The sequence below is a fragment of the Cimex lectularius genome, unplaced genomic scaffold, assembly GCF_000648675.2.
Source record: "Cimex lectularius strain Harlan isolate CLEC.00 unplaced genomic scaffold, Clec_2.1 scaffold115, whole genome shotgun sequence".
NCBI classification, from domain to species: Eukaryota; Metazoa; Arthropoda; class Insecta; order Hemiptera; family Cimicidae; genus Cimex; species Cimex lectularius.
The window spans coordinates 825,023-843,966 of record NW_019392707.1 but is presented as its reverse complement, the minus strand read 5'-3'; the positions used below and the strand labels follow the sequence as shown (position 1 = coordinate 843,966).

The following is an 18,944-nucleotide window of genomic DNA, read 5'->3' as shown; positions in this document are numbered from 1 at the left end:
TGCAAAACCTAGGGGGGAATCGTTGCCATACAATGTTACTAATCGTGGTGAAACCATTTCCACTCCCAACAAGTAATTTCACTCGTTTTCCTTTGTTTTTACTCCAAACTGCCCTCTTTCGGCCAAAATATCTCGATCCGTTTAGTATTGCAGTTAAAAGAAGAAAAAAAATCCCCTTGAAACTTACTACGCATTGGGCGGAATATTTATTGAAACTATTGTGGTTTTGTCGGACGGATAAAAGTTGTGCTTACAAATGAAACCTTTCATGTTTTCAACCGATCAGACAAATTTTCCACAAAACAAACAGGAATTTTGTTAATTTTTACTCCTAGATCTGTGTATTTTATGGATCCCATGATAAAAATTTGAAAAAGAAAAATTTATTACAAAAGCCGTTTTGTAATAACTTTTGTAACGTGAAACAACAAAAGGCAGTAGTGTACATTAATGATGTATATTTCTATCTAAACCTATCTAAAATTCCACTTTGGTAATAGAATACTATATTACGAAATATCCGTAATAGCATTATTTTTATTAATCCATATACACGTACAAACATAAACACACCTAGCACAAGGAAAAACAAACAAAAGCTTCAGTTTTAATTGTGATTAAATTATTCGCATTTTAGCCGAAAAGTACGTAATTTTCAGGGAGTTGCAGCCTTTTTTTATTTACTTAGGTGAACTAACTTTGTCTTAGATGGCTCATCACATTTCATATTTTTATCGAAACTAACATGTTTCTTTCATCTCTGACGATAAAAGAACCTCTTAAAAGTGGATCTAGTTAGTATTATAGGTTGGAAACACAGGACATTTTGTCAGCAAGCAGGATTGTGCTTTGGATTTTATCTCAGATGGTTTTTTCTAAGCTTTTTTAATCATTCTGTCGAAATCCACTTGTTTCTTTAGTTTCGTTCATACCTGACGATAAAAAAAAACCTTAAAAGTGGATCTAGTTAGCACTATGCTTGGAAAAAACTCAGTACAGAAATTTTTTATTTTGAGCTTTGGATTTTATCTCAGATGGTTTTTTCTAAGCTTTTTTTTATCATTCTGTCGAAATTCACTTGTTTCTTTAGTTTCGTTCATACCTGACGATAAAAAAAACCCCTTAAAAGTGGATCTAGTTAGCACTATGCTTGGAAAAAACTCAGTTCAGAAATTTTTTATTTTGGGCTTTTGATTTTATCTCAGATGGTTTTTTCTAAGCTTTTTTTTATCATTCTGTCGGAATTCACTTGTTTCTTTAGTTTCGTTCATACTTGACTTTAAAAAAAACCCTTAATAGTAGATCTGGTTTTCTAGAAATTTTTTATTTGTGCTTTGGATTTTATCTCAGATAGTTTTCTGGAACTTATTTATTTTCAAAATTCTATCGAAACTGATCTATATCTTTAGTTTCTTTCATACCTGTCGATAAAAAAACGTTAATGCATGCTAGCTACCTAAACTTTTTATTTAGCTGCTTTCATGCCAAATGTAATGAAATTTCTCAACTATGGATCTATGGAATTATAGAATACGATTAGCTAAGACCTTGTTAATTGTACAAGATTTTACAAGGCTGTTTATTTAAGACACAATTTAAGCAGCTGGTTGACATAGAACTGAGGTCGTCGCGTTTTACATATTCGAACTTTTATCTCGGAATTATTCCAAAGTTGTCTTTTTCATATTACTACCGGATCTCATTTTATGTTAAACTATTTTCCATCATTGGTAACCTATTCTTTAAGCTAAATTTATGGAGAATGTTATCGCTAAGGACTGAATATGAAAGAAATTAAATCCGATCAGTATATTTTTCTAAACTTTTTTCTTCAGAACTTAAGGAGTGACCTAGTAAACTTCTTGTTTTCGTGTAAGTTCATGACAAAAATGTCCTAAGCCTTGTTTTCTTCAATCTTGTGCATAGAAATTTGCTCTGGGAAAGAGCATTTAGCATAATCACATAAATAAATTGAGCAATTTATAATTTTTTAAATATTGTAATTTGGAATGATTTCCGATTTGTCTATTGTCGTTTCTCGTCTGTCAGAAATGTAAAGCGGTGAGAACTTGTAAAAAGGACCAGCGGTTGAAATAAACGCAGAGTCCAACTTGTGAGGCTATTAAAAGGCCTCCACAATAATTGTCACAATTTATAATAAAAGTTGTTAAGAAGTTTTATAAAGAATGTTGTTTCTTTGTCGTCCTTCGTCTAGGACATTTTTCAAACTTTTCAATTTCCTGGGATCTGGTAGGTAGAAAAACATTTAAACTTCGTACTTTTAACTTTTTACGATGTTCGCCGCTTGATTTGAACTGGATTCTCGATGTTTCATTTACATCAACATTTCAAAGCCAAGTCCAAAAACGGCGGAAAGACAGCAACTTTGCCTGTGAAAGAATTTGTCCATGCCTTTATCACCGTCAAAGCATTTATCCCGGCTTTTCCCAATCGTTTTAAAGTTGATTGACCGGTTGTCAGAGTCATTCACATTCATATTACAGATATCCCAGGGTTGAAATTAGGATGGAAAGGGAAAAAAATGGGATGTAACGTGATTTTGTTCGTTTGTTTTAATTTCTTACTGTTAAACTTGCTTAATTTTTTTCATAAAGGAGGGTTAAAACAAATTTTACACGCAATATCTAAAAAGGTTCATGTTCATACTTCTTGAGGTTTGCGGGGTGATGAGCGGTCCGCCTATCCTCGCAGTTTTGGCTTTTCTAACACCTTCCCAATCTCCAGTGAACGGAAAGTAGATATTCACTTTAAAACTCCATTCAAATTACCGTACAAATATATAAAAAAACGAACATATGAAATAAAAACGGAAAAACCTGGACTTAATTCATGTAAGATAACGATGGTGGAGACTGCCATGAATTTGGCATTTCCACAGACCATGGTGATCGAAAACGACCAAAATAAAAGGTCATCAAGCAGACCTAAACAATACAGCTCACAACATAGAATAATGATCAAATCAACATGGCAACACAGATTATTTTGTATCTTGTTTCTCTAAACAAACTACCACTTTTTTAGCGTGAGTCGTGTTGTTGGTTTGGATTTTTCCTAATAGCCTGGATTTCTCACTTTTATATTGTTTACATTACTTTTAGCTTTGGTTCTGTGATATTTTCTTTGATTCCTATCTCCTTATTTGCATGTTTTATTTTAATACAATATTTATTTATATTACTTGGGGGTGTTGATAAAGGATCGGAAATCGAAGATACACCGCTATGCAAATCGGCAGTTGTGGTTGTTTGTTTAAAATCTTTCCAGGGGTTCTCTTGTTAATATTATACCGCGACTTCCTACACTCAGGCCAAAAAGAAAGGAAAACAAGTTTCTTTTTGCTGAATGATGGATATAATGGTTGTTTAGATGAAAAATATCACAGTAAGCAATAAGTTCCAAAAATCCCAACGACCTCAGTTCTGTCAACCAACTAATTGTGTCCCGGATCCACTATTAAGGGGACTTGATTGTAAGGTATGAAAGAAACTGTAGAAAAAAGTCAGATTCGATAGGAACATCGAATAAATAAGCTAAAAGAAACCATCTGAGATAAAATTCAAAGGACGAATCAAAAAATTAACTTAGTAATTGTTTTTTTTTTCCAAAGCTCTAGTACTACCTAGATCCACAATTTATGGTGTTTTTTTTATCGTCAGGTATGGAACCGTAGAAATAAAACATTTTCGATAGCAACATGAAAAAGATACGCCCACAAAAACCATCTTGGGTTAAATTCAAAGCACGAATCAAAAAATTTTACTGATTGCTTTTTGTGTCCCCATGGCCTAGTCTGACTATATTTTAATATTAAGGAGATTTTTATCGTCAGGTATGGAAGAAACTGTACAAAGTCATTTTCTATTGCAAGATGAAAAAAGTAAGCTGAAAAAACCATCTGAGGTTAAATTCAAAGCACGAATCAAAATTTCCTTACGGATTGCTTTTTTTCATGCTCTGGAATTTATTCAATACACTGTTAAGGGTTTTTTAGTCAGGTATGAAAGAAACAAAAGAAATCTGTCACATTCGATAGGAAGTTCAAATAAATAAACTAAAAGAAACCATTTGTGATAAAATTGAAAGCACGAATCCAAAATTTCCTTACGGATTGCAATTTCTAGTTCTAACAAATGAGAGATTTTTGTTTTTAATATCAAATAAAACTTAAGCATGTTTTGAAAATTTGACAAGTACAAACGTATTTTGCGTTTTACGTTAGTTCATGCAAATTTTTTAGGCACTGAAACCAGGGCCGTTGAAGCTCTCGTAATTTCTTTATTTTTTAGATTTTCCAAAACAAAGTTAAGTGAATTTGTCATTATGACCGTGTTAAATTCCCTTAAAATCCGTAGTTTTGATCCTGGGCCATCTTTCTCGCCGGGTCTCCGTCTTTCCCCCACGTCATTTTCCTCTCTCATCTCCATCTCATGTTGTATAAACCGTCCTTTCCAGCTCTTTGCGCATCTAGTAAAATTTTATAATCATTTTCCGAAGGGTGCGTCATTCATTTTGTCGGTCCACAAAGTGTAGATCTGTTAGTTTTATCCTGCGCCTTTTCCTTGACGTTAGAAAAAGAAATTGGGCAAAGTTAGACATGTCCCACCGGTTTTTCTCTCTCAGAATTCCTGTTCTTGTTTGAACTTGACAGTTTATTGTTGATCTACTTAAACTTTTTCCTTCGACTTACTGTTCGATACGTTTTGACGTTATTGAGGAAAAATGCAAAACAACTCAGCCCACTAGAAGAATGCCCCCCCCCNCCAAAATTCAAATATAAATACAAATATAAAAACGACATACAAGTCAATTTACGTCAGAAAAAATTCATATACCTAGTGAAAAGTTTTTGATATCAACCACTACTTAAGTTTTTTAGGAAACCTTTTGTTATTATTCTTTTTTATTTTTTTTATTGGTTTTTTACGAGGGTTCGCAACATCAGAAGTCGTATAAACCCTCAGGGTACCGGTGTTTTTGAAAAAGAAGCTCATTTGTAAGTCATGCAGGGCAGCTGGATTCGAACCGGGACCTTTACCTTACAGTGATGAGCGCCGTGCTTATGCTTTTGATATTATCTGACTTTAATAAAACGCCTAACACTTTGGGTGAGAAATCGATAGACACGGGAAAGTAAGAATGCCAGTCATCTTAAAATAGTTTCTGTCCGATGTCCTCCGATCGAGATTAAATACAGTCCGTACGAGTCTCATATCCGGGGAAATCAGGCTGTAGCCAATGTGAAAAATACAGAAGCGTAATAGAGTTGGAGGTTGGAATCCAGTGGAATGTAGTCAGGGAGGCTAAATAGTACGTAACACATAAGAGGGAAAGTATCTTACAGAAGAGTCTGAACATTAAATCCCAAAAATTGTAACAATTGAACCGTAACCGCCTCTTTAAAGTTGGAGCAATTGAAAATTGGAAGATGAAACTGCATAGATTTAGGCAAAGTTTTGATAGAAATGATGAATGGTGGAGTGAGCGCGGTGTTCAGTTCTTTTTAAAAAGATAATTCCTACTCACAGTAAGTTGTTTTACAACGATCCGATGTGCCCTTAGCTCATTATCAGGTTGAAGTAGTTACAACCACGTCTTTTGATATTGTAATAGTGGACCCACCGATCCACCGCCAACGCGACGTTCCAACGAGAAGCTGGTTTTTAATGACGCTCAATTTGAACGTGGGAAAAGCGGTATTATAACACAAGTGAATATTATAACAGTAAATATTGTAAGAAATTAATTATAAATTAGTGATTGAAGAAAAATATAAAAAAATTATTAAATTACGATAAAAATAATAACAATTAAAATAATTAATTTAATTATTTGGACGTTTAATATTATTTATGTACATATTTAAAATGGGAGGTAGATCAAAATCTATTATATTATTTATGCAAAGTTTTGATATGTGAGAAACACCACCTTGTACCTACCCCACTGGTAGCTGAAGTCGCCGCAATTGCTTATACCATGACATTTCACCCAAATCCTCTTCTTCGTGACATCCGTACTCATTCGGCGCCACCATGAAGCGTCAGACGCCTGGTAAGAAAAATACTAGGGATACAAGACAAGTAGAACCCGTTAGACAAACAGAAACGTCCATCGTTCGTCTCATGATGAATTGTTAGTGTTGTTTTTCAAATACCTACTCACACGTTATTTATTTACATTTATTGCATTTTTATCTATTACATAGTATTAACATTGTATGTATTAACACTTTATGGCTTAATTTTGTCTTAAAGCAGATGGTTAGCGGGAAATGCCGTGAGTGTAGTGATACCTAGTCTAAATTGGCGCCAAAAAATCAGTGTTGCCAGTACACGGGCAGAAAGAGAACGGGAAATACATTGCGCAATCACGGCATTTCCTACTAACCTTAAACAAAATTGCTAATGTTAGCATCTCTGAAGCAACTTTGGTCTAGAAATAGTTAAATTATGAACTGGATATGAAAAAATTTATGTTTGGAAAAAATAAGAATCGATACAAGATACAGAGGCGAGTGAAGAAGCTCGATTATGGAGATAGATTCAAAGAAGGAGCTTTTATATTGGCGTTAAAAACATGAGGGTTACCAATACACGGGATAAAACATTGAAAGAAAAACACTGAGTCCGCCTTAAAGTCATGGTATTAGCTAAACTTAAGGAAATTTACTAAATTCAGTGTTGCCCTGGGTAACATTGAGCAAGAAATGCTTAACTGAGTACTGTCACTGGATAGTTCTTCCAAGTCAAATCGGAATGGTATAAGCAATATACTACTAATATTTTATGGAGCAATTAATTTGTTTAATCAGCTCTTTCCGTATTGCTACGTCAACCCTAGTCTGGAAAATTCCCATAAAGACCAACACGTCCGGGCTAATTTTCTTTGTTTTCCTACTAGGTTTTTAATTAAGAAATTCGCATTTTCTTAAGCCTGTTTGTCTGTTTCCAATAAGCCGATTGTGCCCCATTCGTTCATTAGATGGTAAAATGTACACTGATTATACTTAAATGGATCTTGGGCAATATTCTAAGGGGGAAAAGATTTTCCCAAAACTGCCTAAGTAAACAAAAAGCAATTAACTACCGTCCCCACTCTAAGGAAAAGTCATTAAGAATTTTCTTACAAAGCGCACGTGCTTACTTTCTAAACTCCGTTAACGTAAATATGAAGAAATATTTACGGACGAAAACGCTATGGTACGCGACAAGACACCACCGACCAAAATGTTGGAAAATGTTGTACATTGATACAATCATAGGAAAGAACATCGATGGGGGGAAATATTTCATAAAAACTGTAAATCGCTGTATGTTCGTTTTTGATCCTTCTAAAATCCTATCCTGGTCCGCCTATTCTAAGGGTTTTGTTCTGTCAGGTCGCGTTTTTGTATTATTTAGCGGTTGGTTTGTGTGATTTTCCTATCTATCATTTATATGACAGTATATAACTTTTCTTATGGTGCAAGATAAACAAATAGATGAATTGATTAGATTATGATTTTAGAAAAAAAATCGCCTATTGTTCTAGTCTTGGTTCTTTTTTTGACTTCGTTCTACACCACGTTGTTTTCATATTTGGGTATAAAATTGAGTGTTGTTCACGATGTTTAGCCACATTTTTTTATTAAAAGTAGAAAGACGATTGAAATTTTACACATATCGAGGAGAAACTAGTGAAAATAAATATCTACAAAATTGACATTACTGAAAATTTTGCATTGTTTCTCTTTAGTGCAGGCAGGAATTTAAACAAATCAGGTGAAGAATGTTTATGCTTATGATTGTAATAAGCTTCGTCGTTTCCGATCGTGATCCGCTTATTCTCGCTGGTTCGAAATTTTCTCATTGTACGTGCTATATATACTGTATGTGTAGTATAATATAAGTACTGCTAATATACAGCTATATAACATGGACAAACTTCGAAATTAGGCTGATGAAGATGACTTTTGTTTGATGGTGGTTTGATGGTTCAATCTCTATACATATGAGAACATAGATAATCACAGTGTTTGTTTGTATGCTACAACAGGCTTAGGATAAGCCAGTGTTGAACGCCAAGTCATATATTAAATTCTAATATTAAATTTGTTTTTATTTTTGGCTTGCAAATGGTGGACCAAAGATAATTTTTTCAAAATTTTCGTCATGAACGCCAACAACCGAAACGTTGCCTTCATCTTTGACATCTTCACTGAAGTCTGGTAGAGGGGTTGAAGTTACACACAGGGTTTGAAGGGACATCAGCAAACTTAGCACAAGTGGATCTGTATTCTTTCAATAGGTACAGAGTTGATGGATTTCGAAAAACTTCTGAAAATCCACTTTCAATGAATTTTTAATTATCATCGGATTATCGCTGCACTCATTTAACCGCTGCATTTCGGGAAAGAAACTCGATGATTAGGTATGTCCAGTCCCACCCGGGGATAGTAGAGGGTTTTAAATCGCATAATTTTAAAGGGACACAGGTATTCGAAAAGGGAAATCGTAAGACCTGAAAATTGCACGCTTACCAGACGTCAATCAGCGACCTTTCAAAATGGCGCGTAGCTATGGATTTTGAAAAAAAGAGATCGGAAAGTCGCCCGGCCGGCTGGACTTGGTGCTGGATGAATATTTAATCGGTCCACATTTTCTCCCTTAGAAGCTTTTCGCTTGTTTTTAGGCCATGACCAGTTCTAGGATAGTGAAGAACTGATTCACTGATAACTATGAGTTTCGTTGGATTGGCCGTTCGGGAACTGTGGCATGGATTCCAAGATCTCCAGAAATAACCCCATTAGATTTTTTCCTGTTGGGGACGGTAAAAGATAACGTTTATTCCGCCCCAATACAATCGGAAGAAAAGTAGAAAATCAAATCATCCAAGCGCATCAAATCAAAACACAATTAATGTAGTATAGGATGTTTAAGGAATATCGAGTGCCTTTGATGTGAGAATCAAAGTGTCTTTAGTGTATGAACTGCGTGCGTAAGTGGCTGAAATGACCTAGGTTTTGTCAGCCTCCGGAGCCGGACTTCCGTGGCGGGACGGATAAAAATGACCCCGGACTGACAAAACTCGAAGTCATAAGCTCAATTATGTACGAGAAGCAAAGCTTATATGAATCAATCACCGAACGGCGCGGCGACCTTTGTCCCTGCAGCATTTCGAGAACGATAGAACAAGAAAAGGATTTATATTGAGGAACTGGTTTATAAATAATTCTAGTTTCCTGAAGCATTTACTTAATGTGACCTATGAAGTGCAAATACGAATTTCAAAATGGTTAAACGTTGGTTAAAAATATGGTAGAAAACAAAAGCAAATGCCCAGAGTGGCTGGTGCCAAATGGTCGATGTTTAATATGTAAATAGTCTGGCAGTTTCTCGTCTTCCTATTCTTGCTGATTCAATATTTTGTGTTTATTTGAAAGTTAGCAGAATGCCAACACGTATCAGACAGAAAAAACAGCGAGGATAGGCGGTCCAGGACCAACGGAAATGCCCAAACTGAAGGTTGACCCTTGCGGAGAACCACACAATTTATTATAAATCTCTCTAATTGGTAAAAAATAATATTTTATAAACTGTCAAAGCATATCGTTTATAATTATGGGCAAAAGTCTTATTATTCACTTTCAATGATTTTTTAATTATCCCCAGCATGGCCATCGGATTATCGCTGCAGCATTTCAGGAAAGTAACTCGGTGATAATGTCCAGACCAACCGAGGGATGGTAGAGGGTAGAGTAAATTGCATAATTTCAAAGGGACACAGCTACTCGAAAAGGGAAATCGTAAGACCTGAAAATTGCATGCGTACCAGTCGTCGATCAGCGACCTTTCAAAAATTGGCAGGTAGCTATGGATTTTGAAAAACGAGATCAGAAAGTCGCCCCTAATGGACAGGAGAAAGGCTGGAGAAAGCTTTCGAAGGGCCGGGAAATCCAGGGCGTTGCACTCGAGAGGACGCTGTTTACTCGAACCCTTCGAATCGGTTATCACGACGAGGGATGTCTGGCTTTTGTCAGACAAAGCAGACAACTAATCAACCCACCTCGCTCGTCCGATCCGATTTAATATATAAATATTACACCGGTTTTATTACCCATCCTGTTGAATTGTTAAATAAATATACCCTAAAAAGATGAGTTATCGTGTCAAAGAAAAGCCACCTTCGGATTATTCCACTGGACAAGTTGCACTTTGGCGTCAGGGCTAATCAATCAAAAAAAAATTTATGGCACGTCTTTTTTCTTCATTCTTGTTTTTGGACGAGTTGTTCGAGAATAGAACAAGATTTAATGAACAGGCTCTTTTTCAGTTCAATCCTGGACTGTTTATGTTGTTCACGTTTCAGCCGATATTCTTCGATGCGCCTGTGCATTTTCCTCTCGACCTGTCCTTTGTATAGGGTCTTAACAAAGCTAGGTACGACAACTTCCTGTTAATATTAAATATTTAGTCTTGTTTAGTACTTTAATTATTATTTATTTAAAAACCATAGTCAAGGCTGGACGTCACACACTCACCCCAGAGTCACACGACATTCGCCTCTGGCTCATACTTCTCAGTCCTAGCCGTTTGACATTTTAGAATAATTTTTTATTGCAGAGGTTTTAGTTTTATTATTCAGTCATAATTTACAAGTATTTAATTTTAACAATATTGCGAATTTCTTGGCTATATTTTTTTTGTTTCATCTGGTCGATCTTGGTTTTTCTTCTTTTTTAAATAGTTTGCTCATAATCCGTTGGATTTTCGTTTTAAGCTGAATTTTAAAACCATTTACAACTTTACTCCTTGTTTCTCGAGACCCCCTAGAACCTGGCAAAACAATTAAACAAGCCCGTTCTTAAGTTCTCAGCCGGTTCGGGCCTGGATCGGATCCTTAATCCTCGTCCTTTCCCTATTTACACGTGGTACTTTAAAAAAAGCCCAAAACTTTCATTTTTGCCCAGTTTATCTTTCAAACCTTTTTGGTAAAGTGCTCGGTTTTCTGATCCTTGTGATAAGGGGGGGGGGGGAATACGAAAGAAAATCTGAAAACTAAACGTTGTGATTTTTTAAATCTCCCACTCTCTCAATCAATGAACTTCTGTTGTAGGTTGACTAGAAAGGACTTTATACATTACACACCCACTATCCGGTTAAGTTCAAGTAAGTCATTCTTTTTTTAATTATACTTTTTATCCGTATATGTGTGAACTTGTGATAGAAATGGAGAAATGAATACCCCGCCTCGTCGGTATTTGGTTTCTCAATGAGAACAAAAGAAAAGAATAAGTTTTGAACAGATGCGTCTTTTGATAAGTTTTAACTTCCACGGATAGATATATTATTGACTTAATATTGATGAAAATGTTCTCTGGGGTCTAATTTCCTCTATGAGAATGAGGAAGAAAGATTTTCATTTAAGAAAATTCTTAAAAACTTTCCATATAACGCTCAACCCCCTAAGGTATGTAAAAAGAACCATTTTAATTGAAATTCTAACAAGAATTTTTTTTTATTTTTAATTTCTTAAAAGTATGATAATGAAGATTGTTAATTATCAGTTACATAATTCTGTGAAACAGCTCCCTGAAGGGAAATTTCGATTTTTAATTATTGAACGTTTTTGAAAACGAGGGAGAAAAGCCTGCAACTCCTGAATACAAAATTACTCAAAATCATGTTTTAAAAAAAATCAATACTGATTATAATGCCATTAGTTNACAATTTATTACACGGTTTTGCTCATAAAATTTAATTAACAATTTAATTCATGGTTTTGCTCAAACATTACACCAATTTCGTCGAGTAGCGTCAGAATAGGACACTCATATTTTTTGTAGTTTATTGCAAACTGTATTTATGTAATTTTGTCGTTATATTAATTACAACAAACTTATTTTAATATAAACGAAATTAACCGAGAGCAAAAATTCATTAGTTTTGATTAAAAAAATTAATTTTAATGGTTTGGTAGAAAATTGATCAAAACCCAGGGAAGCATTTTTTGATATAATGAATTAAACTAACAATTTATTACACGGTTTTGCTCATAAAATTTAATTAACAATTTAATTCATGGTTTTGCTCAAACATTACACCAATTTCGTCGAGTAGCGTCAGAATAGGACACTCATATTTTTTGTAGTTTATTGCAAACTGTATTTATGTAATTTTGTCGTTATATTAATTACAACAAACTTATTTTAATATAAACGAAATTAACCGAGAGCAAAAATTCATTAGTTTTGATTAAAAAAATTAATTTTAATGGTTTGGTACAAAATTGATCAAAACACCGGGAAGCATTTTTTGATATAATGAATTTAACTAACAATTTATTACACGGTTTTCCTCATAAAATTCCATTAACAATTTAATTCATGGTTTTGCTCAAACATTACACAAATTTCGTCGAGTAGCGCCAGAATAGGACACTCATATTTTTTGTAGTTTATTGCAAACTGTATATATGTAATTTTGTCGTTATATTAATTACAACATTCTTATTTTAATATAAACCAAATTAAACGAAAGCAAAAATTCATTAGTTTTTATTTTAAAAAATTAATTTTAATGGTTTGGTACAAAATTGATCAAAACACCGGAATAACTTTATTTAAAACAATTAAATTTAACTAACAATTTATTACATGGTTTTGCTCAAAATAATGCATTTAGAACTAAAGAGGCGTTGCGATTGTGATACACGCTGTGTGACTGTACGTCGCATAGATGTGCACACCCTACCAAAATGAGACAAGGCGTCGGGTAGCATCGGGTGTGTTCCCGGCTTTACTCCCTCAGTGTACTCGATATTCCTCGGGGCGGGGTTAAACAACCCCTTTCTTTCACGCTAATAACTAACTTTCATTCTAATAAATGAACATAAACACCACCCAAATATGCACATTTAAAAACCCCCATAGCCTTAAGGTACCGGAACGATGTGTGCTCCACGACTACGCAGAGGTCCGACGATATATGAAAATATAGCCCACAAACGTCAAGCCTTCAACCAATAAAAATGTGTTATTCTTGTATGAGTTGTGCGTAGTCTTTGTCAGTATTTTCTTTTTTTTTACTCGTTCTCCGTGGACCGACCTCTTGCTCAACCTGCTGTAGGCTGGCAGGGTTATTTCTATTTTCACGAGCCCAGAGGTTTTTCACGAAATTAATAGTTTTAAAATCGCTGGGCGTACAAATTGGGAAGCATCGAGGGGTCTGGACAAACTAGCGGTCCTGGGTTCCAGTCCATGGATTTTGAATAGTGAATAATATGGAGAAAATATTGTAAAGTGCACACGCTCATCCGCGACTCCAAAGGGGTAGTTTAGTGCCCTTTTTTAAAACCAGAATTACTTTTAATTACTTTTTTGTTTGTATTATTGATGTAATAGATTTTTTTTCCAATTATTTGAAGAACCTTGAGGTACTTTTTTTGTTTTTGAAGGAATAAGCCTGTTAGAATAAAAATTACACACACTACTGTCTTAAATCAATATTGATTGTAAGTCGGATCCTATCGATAAGCTCACGGTTAAATTACGTCTTTGCCTATTCTCGGGTAGAGGAGAACCAGGAAAATCTTCGATTTGAAATGGTTTTTGAAATTAAAATCTTGGGGGGGGGTGAAAAATTTACGTGCAATACTCTTCACAATCAGTATTGATTATAATTCAGTTAGTTTAGGATGTTGTTTGTAAAATATGATAAAGTAGGTACTGATAAAATTGTATTTTCTGCGTTGGTGGAAATTTAAAAAAAATTACCGAACGAGAAAACTTTAAATGATAATGTTTTTACTTAAGCTTTAGATTTCTACGTCATTACAAAATATGATGATGAAGATTGTTAATTGTCAATTAAATTGTTCGCTATAATTGTTTCAGGAGGGAAATTATGATTTTAATTATGAAAAAAGTTGTAAACTCCACTAAAGCCGGCGAACTTATAATTTGGGGGAAATAAATAATTTTTTGTCGAGGAAAACGAGGATTGTTGGATTGTAGAGGCGTCTTTCATTACATAATATCTCGTCGAACCTTCTTTATTAAATAATTGTGGAAAAGTCGCTAAATATTAAAGGTAAATATATTTTTATTCGATAAATTGATACGGATGGAAAAAGTCTTGGGGTGGGAAAATGTAAACGGGTGAAACTGAAATTCCTTTTTTTGGGTAAACTATCGCCCATTTATCTTAAATACGGTTTATTTTTTTTTCAGCTCGATAGAATTTTATTAAAGACTGTGTGTCGGTAGTGACATAATCACCTAAAGCCCGGCAATAAAACCATTTGCAGTACGTCCATCTTTTCTTTTTTAATTCCATTTTAATCTTTTATCATAAAACTATTACTATTGTACATTATTGATCGAGGTTGTTTACAAAAAATTTAGGGATGAAATTGTTGAGAGTTGTGGGGTGTCGTGCCGGTTTGGACCGGAGGTGCGCCGTCGACTGGCGATCGGTCGAGTTTCAACCCTCGAATGCTCTATCCCCCCCCCTCCAGATATTCTCTCTGGAAACTCGTTTAAAACTTTAAAGGTGCATCGCGTTGTAGACCACATATCCTCATCCTTAGAGCGTAAAGAATACTGTTTTAGTCCTTCCTAAACATGTAAGCTTTTGACGTCGTGTGGCATGAGGGTCTTCTGTACAAACTAAAGCGCGTCCTTCCAAACACCTAATCTTTCGCTCCTACCTCACAGGACGATTATTCCGAGTTCGCTAAGGGTCGCAATAATCCGACTGGGGGAGTACCACAGGGCAGTGTGCTCAGGCCACTCCCCATCTCCTTTACACTCAGACATCCCAACTACACCCTCTTCCCTCCTTGCATCCTTTGCAGACGATATAGCTGTGCTTTCCTTCCTATCCTGGAATCGCCTCGGATAGCTCCAGGCACACGTCCAACGAATAGACCAATTGTGCAAACCGTAAAAATTCATTTAGCCTCTGAAGCAAAAACACTCACACAATATTCCTATCCCTAAAACCGACTGTGTACGCTACCTTGGGTCCTATCTTGACACACTCTTAACCTGGTATCGGCACATACAAATAAAAAGATAGAAACTGAACAGTTGCTTCGGACTTCTCTATAAACTACGCGGACTGAAATTTAACAAAAACAAATCGACACTACAAAACATTACTGCAACCGATTTGGACATTGTGGCTAGAACTGAGGGGAACCGCTAAACCTACCAACATCCAACGAATTCAATCCTTCCAATCCGAAGTCCTCAGAATCATAGTCAACGCTCCCTACGATGTCTCCAGTCCCACCCTCCACAATTACTTCAAAATACCTTTTTAAATAAATTAATCCCCACCAAATTTTCCACATTCCATGAAGAACTATCCTCACATTCTAACACATTAGCCCGATCTATGTCCAATACATTATCCATCTCTACAATCCAGTAAGGCTATTGAAGCGGAGATGGCCGCTGGACCTCTTATGAATAGTTCTTGGAATTCAGAAAACTGGGAGAGCAGCAATGGTTGCTGGCTCCCCTCGGGATATTTGCTAATGATAAGTGTTGTATCATATCACATAATTGATATATATGTACAGTTGAAAATTAAAAAAAACCTTAAAGGACGGTCGGGGGTGCCTTCGTGAGCGTTTCACCTGTAAAGGAAGATGTGAATGGTTTGATTTATTGATTAAGGGTTGGAAGGGGGTGACCTTGGTGATTTGTGTCGTCGTCAAGGCTACCGGGGTTCGCGTGGGCAGTTTGTGACGTCAATCCACAGCACTTCTATTGTTTCCTCTAACAAACATTTTTATACATAATGTTTTCCAGCTTTACATATTTTTTTGGGCCGGTGCCCAACGGGATGTTCATTGGAAAAGTGATTGCGGATGAAAAATTGATTCAAACAAAGAGGTCATTTGCCCTGGTTAGTTTTCTCCCCCTTTTTGTTTGCTTTCGAAGGGGGCGAGAGAAAGGGAAAAAACGTTGATAAATCTCATGGGTCGTTCAGGAACCTAAACGTTTCAGGGGTCATAAGAATAACAATATTATCTAGTACGGTATATTCAGAAAGAATCCTCCTAATTGGATGCACTGCACTTTCCTCTGGTTTTTCTTCTTGCCAATTATAATTTTTATTCCTATCTTTAACAAATATACGCTTTTGTAGTAAAACGGGAACTTGTTGAGCCTGTTGGGTCGTTTCAGATCATCCTGGTCCTCCTATCCTCGCTGTGTTGAACTGTCACTACAGATATCACATATGTAAACATTAGCTTAGCACCAACCAGTAGTTAATTTGTCATCTAATCTTTTTGCTATAGATTTGAAAAGGTTTTTTTTTGTAATTTTGTCGTGTTTTTAAGATGCAATCTTTGAGTTCCTTTATGGAGATAAATTGCACTTGTGCATAAACAGACTGAAGTTGACGAAATAAAACGCGTTTGACAGACCAGCTCAGCCAGGATAGGCGGGCCAAGATGATCGGTAACGATCAAATTATATACAAGTAGATAGGCAACATAAAAATGTAGACCAGGTGCTTATTTTAACTCCACGATAAGCCTTGAACTATGAAATTCTCAAGGAAGAGTGATGAGTTAGGTCGTTTCGGATCATCCTGGTCCGTCTATCATCGCTGTGTTGGACTGTCACATACTAAAGTCATCTTCATAGATACATTCAGGGAACTGAAGAATTTGGAAGCAGGTGGTTATTGATTTCAATAGAGCCATAGTTAACAAAGGTTTCTTCACGACCAGCTTAGGATGCCTGGGAATTGTGAAATTCCTTGTCGAGATTTGAGGAGCGATGAAACTCTAGTTCGGTTTTTTCTGAGGACCCTCGTCCCCACACACGTTGATTTGGTCTGTTAAGCTCGTGCCATCGTAGGTCGTTGGTTTGGTTTTTCTTGTCGTTTTCGATCATCCTGACCTGCCTAACTCGGCTAGTTTGATGTCTGAAAAAATCCATATTCTTACATTTTCAACGACACATGCTTGTACTGTCTCTACTCTATAAGTGTTGAATTTAAAAATTCTAGTGAATTCTTCTATAGAATTCGAGTTAGAAGACAAAATTGCGATATTATCCGTGTAGGTGGCATTGGAATGGTCGTGAGATACAAAGGGTGGGACCGAGAGTGCACCCCTGTGGGGCGCTGGCCTGTGCTTTGACGCACCTCACTCCGAAGCAGTAGTTAAATTGGATTCAAAGATATGGTAATAAGGGGTTGGTAAAGGGTTAAAGTTTATAAAGGATGCCTAGGTGATCCTATAAAAATCTGAATAAAAGCTTGTTTAGGTAGCTGGTGGTAAATTAAAAAAAAGGGTTAATTGTGAAATTAATTTTAATGCCATTGTGTGGTCTGCGTGTAGAAGACCATTTGTGCTGGGATTTTTTGTGCGATGGGCATGCTAGTTTGGTCGTTTCTGATTAATGACCGGAACAGCGAGGGTAGACGGACCAGGATGATCGCAGAGGAACAAGCTACAGAAATAAGGCACATTTTCGTGAGATTTTTTACCCTTTATCGTTAGGTTCAGTTTGTACCTGCGATTCTTATGGTCATAATTTCCTTTAGCGAAAGAGATTTTTAAGGTTATCCGTAGCATGGCCATCCTGGTCCGTATATTCTCGATGTTTTGTCGGGTAAAATGTCCATCGATTTGTCTATACTCCCATCTACTAATTTATCAATTCAGCTAAGAGCTTTTATTTCACTGGACACTTTCAATTTAATGTTTAAGACGAATCTTTCGCAGGTTCGTTGTCGGTAGAGGATGAAGACTTATGAGCCGAAAAGACGCGCGTGGCCGATTCACAGGCCGAGGATTGAAAGGTTTAAGAAGTCTTCGTCTGGAAAGGAGTGAGAAGGAGGGTGTAGGAACCGGGGGCCCCGTCCGTAGACAGGAAAACACATGTGCATTGTGTACACGTGAAATGTTGCCTCGTGTTAATGATCCGGAAGAGTCCTCCCCCACCGGGACGCGCCAAAACATATTCCGACCCAACCCACAGCTAGATTTATAATTTTTTTTTTTTTTCAATAAAATAAGACAAAATAAATTAGCTTAATTTTAAAAGTAGCTTGTCCAAAATAAATTCCCGGGTGTTTTATTAACAGGCGTGGGATGGAAAATTTAGGAAAACACTTTCCAATTCGATTTACTATAAAACGTTGTAATTAGTGTGATCGTTCTGGCCAGCTTCAATGGGAAAGTTTCTGACCACGTCTGGCTACATATCTGAGAAATGAGGGGAAACAATTGACAAAAAACAGCGAGGCAAGTGGGCCCAAAGATTATTCAAGTTAGATCGAACGGTTCATCAACTGGCAACCCCCCTTGGCAAGCGACAAAACGGTATATTTACCCAAAACTATTACTATAGAGGAACAAAGACCGTCCGAAACAAATTTGGGTATTAATTGGTCCATTTTCACAAGATATAGATATTGTTTAAATCCTCTTTTAGTAATCCAATCCCCGTTAATCCGGCGCCAATTAACACGCTTTTGCCTGATTTGACGATGTAAAAATGATAAAACATTTAAGGGATTTGGCGGTAATTTTAAATACAATCATAAAAAAGTTAAAAAAAAAGTGCAATGCTACACCCTCGCCGGCCTGTGCAACGAGACGAAAACCGGCTTCCAAGAACTTAGCTCGGTAAAGGTATGGCGGAGTAGGCGACTTGGGTAACTCGGCGAAATGTCCCGGGCGAGTACGCCAAGTTGCCCAACTGGAATATCGTACCCAGTGTTATCCTTGCCCTCCCCAAGATTTCGCCGAAGCCTATTCCCAGATGTGTCCGGGTCTCATGTCGCTCCTATATTCTGCTCATCTGCTGTACTGGCATCTAAGGATCGCACTCGAAAGCGTATGTCCCGGTTTGTCAAGGAACCCCGCCGCATAGCTGAGGGTGAGCTACTCTCTCCGAAGTTAGGGGC

At 36.3% G+C, this 18,944-nt stretch overlaps 1 protein-coding gene across 13 annotated transcripts in view; it reads left to right on the top strand.

The window, feature by feature from the left end:
- Positions 1 to 18,944, top strand: part of LOC106666867 (myocyte-specific enhancer factor 2) — a 209,081-nt gene that overhangs the window by 175,433 nt on the left and 14,704 nt on the right. For 9 of the 13 annotated variants that reach the window (XM_014394355.2, XM_014394356.2, XM_024226283.1 and 6 more), the window contains one exon: positions 11,119 to 11,171. The exons of the other annotated variants lie outside the window; for them this stretch is intronic. The gene's annotated coding sequence lies outside the window, so the exon portion shown is untranslated. The remainder of the gene's footprint in view (positions 1 to 11,118; positions 11,172 to 18,944) is intronic. 13 annotated transcript variants of the gene reach the window in all.